Raw genomic sequence first — 9,393 nt, 5'->3', positions numbered from 1 at the left:
GTGGGCACTAATGGGAAATTACATTGTGCCTACCGGCCCCAGAGTTCTGGGCAAGTAGAGAGAATGAACCGGACTCTTAAAGAGACCTTGACAAAGCTAATTCTGGAGACTGGCGGTGGATGGGTGGATCTCCTTCCTTTCGCCCTCCTCAGGGCACAGTGTACACTCTACTTAAACAAGGTGACCCCATTTGAAATAATGTTTGGGAGACACCAACCCCCACCCCCTGTTCTGCCCTCGGCTACAAGAGGTTGCCCTAGGAGCAATGACTGATCAGTCTGTACTTCAGTCACTGCAGGCATTACAGTCTGTCTTAAAAAGAGCCCACGCAGGGATCCGAACTGCCCACACTGGGGCGGAGACGGAGGTGGAACCACATTCTTACCAACCCAGGGACTTGGTTTGGATACGTCGCCATCAAGTGGGAAACTTGGAGCCTCGCTGGAATGGACCGTTTACTGTCATCCTGACCACTCCCACGGCAATGAAAGTAGAAGGCATCAGGGCCTGGATTCGTCACGTCAAACGAGCGGAGGATGAGGATGCCCCCCAGAGATGGAAGCCGCAGCCGATGCACCCTGCTGACGGTGGACTAAAGCTAAGACCAAAAGACTATGAGTTCATTGTTGCTCCTATTGTTACCTGTTTGTGTAAGAGCTTCTGAGTCACCTCATAAGACAAAAAAGTATAGGTGGGAAATTAGATGAACGGAATTAGGAAAAATGGAAAAGGTTATACAAAGCAATGAATGGCTAACTCATCAGCCAACTGTGACTAATGTTACTTTTTGGCCCCTGCATTATAAACGCCCTAATGTCATTTGTACAAAAGAAAATTAGAGCGATAAAAATGTTAGTCTTACGTGCCCAATATAACCCCTTACAACAGGAGAACGTAGAACTGGCTGAAAAGTCAAGGATTTGACTAAATCTCCAAAGAAAAGGGGGGGAATGTAAGGACCTACTTAGCCAGAGGGAGCCATTTTGTTGTTTATGCAGTAAACTTAGATTGACCCTGCCCCTCCCAGAGGAACTTATTTAAAAGCAAGTCCAGGAAGCCAGTCCCAGGTAGGAAAGCCCAGATACAAGTGTGGGTCAGGCCAGGTGGAGACATCCAATCAGTGGGGCCCACATACCGTCTCCCTAGCTACCAAGGAGAGTGGGTCCCACCTTTTGGGCGCCAATGCTGACCAAGGGGATAGGCCAGTTCAAATATCTACTAGGGTAAATTGAAATTCAATTGACCGCCCGTGTGTGACCTAGCATGACTGTGCAGTTTTCTCTATGTGCTGCAATCTCATTGGCCACCTGCATGTGGCCAGACTCAACCACATGGCCTTTGCTCTATAAAAGTTAGTCTGTGAGGCTGGGAGGGGTCGCCTCTTTGTAAGAGAAGGCCCTGACCACCAGTGGGTTTGATTCTTGATGCTTGGCATGTAATAAAGCTTTGCTTGACCTTCGCTTTGTATCAGTCTCGCTCCTTTGATCACGGACCCATTATTGGGGGACCTATCACTGTGGGTTACTTCATCCATAGTCTTCACTCAGAGGAAGAGCATTTGTGTTTCTTGAAGGATGAATGGGCTCTTCTCCCTCAGCAGGGCGGGTTCCGGGCAGGAGGGGGCAGGTATACGTCTTTAAAGTGGCTTTCATAAAAGAGTATACTATTTTAAATTAAGTGTAAAATAGGGTGTACCTCAGTACAAGTGAACCTCTCTGCACTCCGAGTCCCTATATCCCAAACCCGGTTCTCTCTGGCTTCCCTTTAGGGGTCTATGTTGCCGTGGCATCCGGCTCTCATTGGAACGCTGTGTTGCCTGGGTCTTGTTGTCTGTCCCCCTCAGAGCCGCCATGCTTTCTTGTATTCTGCCTCCCTCAGTGTCACCTGTCACCAGAGTCCCCTGCCTTTTTTTTTTTTTAAGATTTTATTTATTTATTTGACAGAGAGAGATCACAGTAGACAGAGGCAGGCAGGGAGAGAGAGAGAGAGGGAAGCAGGCTCCCCGCTGAGCAGAGAGCCCGATGCGGGACTCGATCCCAGGATCCCGAGATCATGACCTGAGCCGAAGGCAGCGGCTTAACTCACTGAGCCACCCAGGCGTCCCGTCCCCTGCCTTCTTGTAGTCTGTCCCCCCTCAGTGTCGCCGGTCACTCAGAGTCCCCTGTTTCTTGTAGTCTGCCCCCCTTGTTGGGTCCATGGCTCCGGGAATACAGGAGGAACAACAGAAATGACCACCCGGCTGCCATCTTCCGGGCCCTCCCCCAATCCCTAACCCTTGACTCTCCCGTCAAAAGGATGTATGCCCAGGTCATGTCTCCGTAGGTAACCCAATACCTATGCAGGAAACAGGAGCATCAGGACTCCCCCATACCCTCTGATCACCAAATATCTTACCATGTATGTAAACCCATGCACTGCCTTGGCCTGATAAAAGACCCCACCGACTTCCTCTCAGCTGGAACTTCCCCAACTCTCCCTTCCTGAGCCTCGGAACCTCACCTGAGAGTGCCCACCTCCTCCCGGCGCAACTTTCCTGGCTCCCCTTCTCCTGAGCCCTGAAACTTCGCTGGCCAGTGCCTTTAATAAATCTTGCCTTGCGTTTACCTCGCCTGTAAAACCTAACACCCCTCAGTGTCGCCGGCCACTCAGAGCCCCGCGCTTTCTTAACTATCGCACATTCGCAGCAATATCCACTCTCTGTCATAGCAAGTAGTTTCCCAGTTGTTTTCCTGATTCTGCTCTTTCAACAGATTGTCTTCCTGAATTTGGTTACTTTTTTGACTTTATCTCATTGTCCACCTCAGTTTATAATTAGATTTGGGTTACTAATGACAAAGTATACATTTTTCAAAAATATATTCACTAAGGGGCGCCTGGGTGGCTCAGTGGGTTAAAGCCTCTGCCTTCGGCTCAGGTCATGATCTCAAGGTCCTGTGATCGAGTCTCGCATTGGACTCTCTGTTTGACGGGGAGCCTGCCTCCCGCTCTCTCTCTGCCTGCCTCTCTGCGTACCTGTGATCTCTGTCTGTCAAATAAATAAATAAAATCTTAAAAAAAAAAAATATATATATATATATATATTCACTAAAAGACCTACCCCCACCCCCAATAGTCAACAAACAACCTTTTTAATTGTTCCATTAAAACAAAATAAAATCTGTTTAAAACTTTCTGGCTATCATCAATGTTTTAAAAAGTCCTATACAAGTATGAATTACTTTAAAATCCACTCTTTAGCCTGGGTGGCTTAGTCTGTTAGGTGTCCGACTCAGTTTCAGCTCAGGTCACGATCTCAGGGCCATGAGGTGGAGCCCGCCTCCTGTGCTTAGGAGGGAGTGGGCTTGACTCTCTTTCTCCTTCTTCAGCAACCCCCATCCCCATGCACGCTCTCACTCTCTCTAAAATGAAAAATAAATCCTATAAAAGTCCACTTCTTAATTGTATTTTTTTTAAAGATTTTATTTATTTGACAGAGATCACAAGTAGGCAGAGCGGCAGGCAGAGAGAGAGGAGGAAGCAGGCTCCCCACTGAGCAGAGAGCCTGATGTGGGGCTCGATCCCAGAACCCTGGGATCATGACCTGAGCCGAAGGCAGAGGCTTTAACCCACTGAGCCACCCAGGTGCCCCTTAATTGTTTTTTCTTATTTTCTTATTTTTTTTAATTGAATATACTTAACAATGAAAATCTGTTATTGATAGTAATAAATTTTTGGTAAATCAACAATGCTGGTGAATGCTGAAACTTGGTCTATTTGGGAAATTGGCTGCTGGAAAGCTTATTTTCATTGAACTGGTTGGAGAGAGCATACTATGTTCAGTAGTTACGATGGCAGTGGCATTCTAGGGCAGATGAGTGTGCAGATACAACAGGTGTCTCTGTAAAATAAGGAGATTTCTTGTTAAGCTTTAAATAGGAACACTCAGGGTACCCGGGTGCCTCAGTTGGTTAAGCGTCTGCCTTCCACTTGGGTCATGATTCCAGGGTCCGGGCGTCGAGCCCCACATTGGGCTCCCTCCTCAATGCAGAGTCTACTTCTCCCTTTGCCTCTCCCCCTGCTTGTGCTCTCTCTCTCTCAGTCACCCACGTTTCCTTGGATGTAGTCTACATTATCTACGGAATGGGGCAGATCTCCCTACCTCATCTGTGATCATTAGGGTGAGTTAACCTGTCGGGCATTTCCCACCTTGCTCAAGGCCGTATCAAGCGTCCACAAGCCCAACCCCAGGCCAAGCCTCACCTTCCCCTTCTGGGGCAGCGCAGCCTTCAGGAGCACCCGGAAGGAATCCCAGCGGCCTGAGAGTGTTAGGCGGAGCTTCCTTTGTGTGGCCCCCTGATTTCCACTGCTTTGTACCCCCTTGACGCGTATCCATGGCTTTGCCTCTCAACAGTTACAGGCTTTGTAGAAAGACCTAACCCTTGTCCACTGTCCTGCCCTCCAGAGTATTTCCTTATGGAACCGCGATGCTAGTTTGCATGTTCCTGAGAATCACTTATGTAGCATATCTTTTGTGGGAGCCATATTTGTTTTTTCAAATCAAATGAATTAATTCCTTGGCAGGGATGACGCACAGAGGTGAAATCAAACGTCTAGTGTTGGCACATATGTATGTCTGGTGTTGATGGCTTGTGATTTTGTAAATTTATTTGTGAGGTATGAAGCCACCTGAGTATAAATGCGGAGTTGTCTGTGATAAATGTCTTTCCTCTCTGCCTTTACCTCCAATTTCTTTCCTTCTGCTAGATTCTTTCCGAAAATTTTCCCTCAGGAGGGAAAATGTATTTTCTCTGTCACCTCTCATTTTTTTTTAAGATTTTATTTATTTATTTATTTGACAGAGATACCAAGCAGGCAGAGAGGCAGGCAGAGAGAGAGGAGAAAGCAGACTCCCCGCTGAGCAGAGAGCCCCATGTGGGGCTTGATCCCAGGACCCTGGGATCATGACCTGAGCCAAAGGCAGAGGCTTTAACCCACTGAGCCACCCAGGCACCCTCTGTCACCTCTTACTTTGCAAGCCTTAAACCTGAGTGAATTTTAAATTCTCCCTTTTAAGCCTTCAAAATAATCACGGCTTCTGTGTCTTAGTTTTCATTCTGCAGTATTTTGTATTGGACCGTCATTCATTCGTTGCCAGAGGACAGTTTCATTGGCCCCATCCAATACAGTCTAGATGGTAGCTCACTACTGACACCAGCATCCAACAGTTGTGCGCTGTGCCGGAATGACCAGTGACAAGCATTGGACCCGTATCTCTTTATAACTGCTCCAAGAACGTTCATGGAATCCCGTCACCATAGCTGCCGTCCTGGAAATTATTTCACTTGTCACTTTTAAGTTATTCCAGATATGAGCATATTAAACTAACCTGTAAGCATGTTGTGAGTCATAAAGAAGCAGGAATTTGGGGGCACTTGGGCGGCTCAATTGTTATATGTCTGCCTTCGGCCCAGGTCATGATCCCAGGGTGCTGGGATGGAGCCCCGCATCAGGCTCCCTGCTTGGCGGGAAGCCTGCTTATCTTTCTCCCACACTCCCTGCTTGTGTTCCCTCTCTCACTGTGTCTCTGTCAAATACATAAATAAAATCTTTTAAAAAAAAGGCAGGAGGGGCACCTGGGTGGCTCAGTGGGTTAAATCCTCCGCCTTCAGCTCCGGTCGTAATCCCAGGGTCCTGGGATCCAGCCCCGCATCGGGCTCTCTGCTCCACAGGGAGCCTGCTTCCTCCTCTCTCTCTCTCTCTGGCTGCCTCTCTGCCTGCTTGTGATCTCTGTCTGTGAAATAAACAAATAAAATCTTAAAAAAAAAAAAAGGCAGGAAATTTTATAGTCATGTTTCCTCTTAGATTACTAACATGAACACAAATTAGTGCTTGGAACTGAAACTAACCATGTAAAATCTAGTTTCATCTTTTTTATTTTATAAGACTTATTTGAGAGAGAGAGAGAGAGAGAGAGAGAGTGTGTGTGTGTGTTTGAGCGGGGGGAGGGGCAGAGGGAGAGAATCTTCAAGCAGACTCTCCCCTGAGCATGGAGCCCAATGTGGGGCTCCATCCCACCATCCCCCATAAGACATGACCTGAGCCAAAACCAAGAGTAGGCAGCCTCTAGTTTCATCTTTTTAGGCAAAGAACTCTGCACAAAACAACTGTAGAATCTCAATGAGAAACATCAATTTTTTTTTTAAGATTATTTATTTAGGGCGCCTGGGTGGCTCAGTTGGTTAAGCAACTGCCTTCAGCTCAGGTCATGATCCTGGAGTCCCAGGACTGAGGCCCGCATCGGGCTCCCAGCTCCACGGGGAGTCTGCTTCTCCCTCTGACCTTCTCCTCACTCATGCTGTCTCTTTAAAAAACAAAGATTATTTATTTGAGACAGAGATCGAGAGAGCGAGAGCACGGAGGTGGGGAGCTAGGGGCAGAGGGAAAGGGAGAAGCAGGTTCCCACTGAGCAGGGAGCCTGATGTGGGCTCGATCCCAGGACCCTGAGATAACAACCCGAGCTGAAGGTAGACGCTTAACCCACTGAGCCACCTAAAAAGCATTTTCTTGCAAAAGCCAAATACTAAGTACTTGGAAGGTGCTTTACTAAAAGTCCGGAAGACTTAACCCAGCATGCACTCAAAGACTTCATACAAGAATTTTTATTAAACTGCATTTATAATGTTGACAATTTAGGCAACATCCTAAATGCCACACAGTAAGGGATTTTTTAAAATAATGCATTCTTTTTTTTTTCTTAAGACTTCATTTTTAAGTGATCTCTGCACCCAGTGCGAAGCTGAACTCACAACCCCGACACCAAGAGTTGCAGGCTCTACCGTTTCAGCCAGCCAGGCACGTCCAGAAAGGGAATCATTACTGTACATTCTTCCAGTGCAAGAGTAAGGGGCTCCTAAGACGTGTGTTTCACAGACATTCCAGACATGGAAAAGGCTCATGGTCCAATGTTAGAGGGAAAAATGCAAAAAGCAGTTTCTCAAGTGTCCTTGAAGCTAGAGGGAGACTGTTGCAGGAAAATTCTTATCCATCAGAGGTCAGGTAATTTTTCTATTTTTTCCCCTAATTCATCAGTTTCTAAAATTTTGTAATCAAATGAATATTTGAACTCAGAAAATGTTTTTCTTTGAAAATAAAGTTTACGTAATGTCCAAAAACAGTAGTAAATTTTAACTCCACTCCACTGAGTGCCTTTTCGGTGTAACATTTACCTGTCCACGTTGCTCTGACTGCACTTTTTCTTAAAAACGCTGATATAGATATTAGCAAGTCTATTCCTGCAGCCATATTAAAGGACCTGTCTTTGAGCCATGGGGTAAGTAAAATATCGTTTTACACCCCAAACACTTGCGGCATTTATTTCACAACGCGTCGAGAAGGAACCTGAAGTCCTGGTTAGCCAGATCAACACCAGGGCACATTTAACTGAAATTCAGAACGCATTCTCAGTGAAATATTGTCTCCAGGAAAAAGGGTCTTCTGTTCCTGTGGTTTTACACACACTCATTCATTCTCCCCTCCCTCCCCCATGGTGATTCCTTCAGAAGAAGGGTCAGCACAGAGCACGAAAGCAATTGGGAAAATATTTCTCACCTCCCATCTTTTTTTTTTTTTTTAAGATTTTATTATTTATTTGACAGATCACAAGTAGGCAGAGAGGCAGGCAGAGAGAGAGGGGGACTGAGCTGAGAGCCCGATGCGGGGCTCGATCCCAGCACCCTGGGATCATGACCTGAGCCGAAGGCAGAGGCTTAAACCCACTGAGCCACCCAGGCACCCCTCGACGCCCATCTTTCTATTTCAGACGTCAGCCCCTGCTCTGACCTGCGCGGGTTCTGTGTTTTTATTTTTTGAGCGTGTTTTCAGCAGCAGCACACTTGCTTTTGGAAGCTGTGCTTACTTTGTCACCAGCCCATCACTCCACCTCAGTGGCCCTGCTTTTTGGGATGGATGCTACGGGGTAGAGGAAGCTTACTGTCTCGTGACCAAGTCTGCAAGGTTTGAGGAATATCCATGATTTTCCAGGTTGGACCTTTCTGGATGCGTTTTCCTGTAACATTGTAGGTGTTTCCAAACTGCAATTACATTCTATTATTATGACGAGTTTTTTAGTCTGGTCTCAACATTTTAGCAGTTGAAAGTTGAAGTATGTTCGAGGTGACAAGAAATTTTTACTTTACGTAGTATTTAAAATAAGGTCCTGCCTGGATGATGTTATGCTGTCCTGAGGCAAGTCCTCTGGGGATCAGTGGGGTTTGAGAAGAACATTTTGCCCTCTCCAGTATTAGCTGACATGTCCCTGTTGCTCCTGGCTCTGTGAAGCAGTCCACCCACCGTCTTTCCTGTGGAAAGGTCCCATCCATGGGTGGATAGATTCTGATACCACTATTTTTTTTTTTAAGATTTTATTTATTTGACAGAAAGACACAGTGAGAGAGGGAACACAAGCAGGGGGAGTGGGAGAGGGAGAAGCAAGCTTTCCCCAGAGTGGTGAGCCCCATGTGGGGCTTGATCCCAGGATCATGACCTGAGCCGAAGGCAGACGCTTAACGACTGAGCCACCCAGGTGCCCCGATGCCACTGAGTTTTATTTTTGAATGGTGAATACTTTTTTTACTTACTTGTATATATTCAGTGAAGCAAAGAAATATATTCAGTAAGACTCTTCGCTAGGGATGCCCGATTGAACCCCACATCGGGCTCTCTGCTCAGTAGGGAGCCTGCTTCCCCCTCTCTCTCTGCCTGACTCTATGCCTACTCGTGATCTCTCTTTCTGTCAAATAAATAAATAAAATCTTAAAAAAAAAAAAAGAGTTTCTTCGATGATGCAACTAAAGTTAAGATGAAAACCCTCTTCATTTTCCTGGATTACATCCTCAAAATAGAAGTACAAGTAATGTCCAATCATTATTGACTTTACTGCGTTCTGTGCAAGATCACACTACATCATTTGAAGGAATTAGTAAGTCCTGGTGACATAACCAAATCTCTCTTGGGATCAGAGAGAGATCAGAGTGTCAAGAATCTACTTGGTAAGAGCGGGGAGCTCCCCTGCTCAGTGGAGTGACCCGTTCTTCGAGGAAAGCTGCGATGCTGCTGGAGCTAGAACAGCGGTGCTCTTGAACAAAATGCCTGCTCAGCCAGGTATACACTGTTTCCAGCACCCAGAGTCCAAAAGAGTGCTGCGTCTTGCTGGTTTTCCATCTAAACAAATTTTTTTGTACAAGATTTTGTTTACTAGAGAGCGCGCACGCACGAGTTGACGGGGGAGGAGCAGAGGGAAAAGCCAGTTCCCTGCGGACAGCGAGCCCCATGGGGCTGGATCCCAGCACTCCAGCATCAGGACCCGAGCCCAAGGTAGCCGCTTAACCGACTGAGCCACCCAGGCGTCCCTACACC

The sequence above is a fragment of the Enhydra lutris genome, unplaced genomic scaffold (genome assembly GCF_002288905.1).
Source record: "Enhydra lutris kenyoni isolate GAN:26980312 unplaced genomic scaffold, ASM228890v2 scaffoldscaffold117, whole genome shotgun sequence".
NCBI classification, from domain to species: domain Eukaryota; kingdom Metazoa; phylum Chordata; class Mammalia; order Carnivora; family Mustelidae; genus Enhydra; species Enhydra lutris.
The sequence above is the reverse complement of the archived record's forward strand: the minus strand, read 5'-3'. Positions refer to the sequence as shown.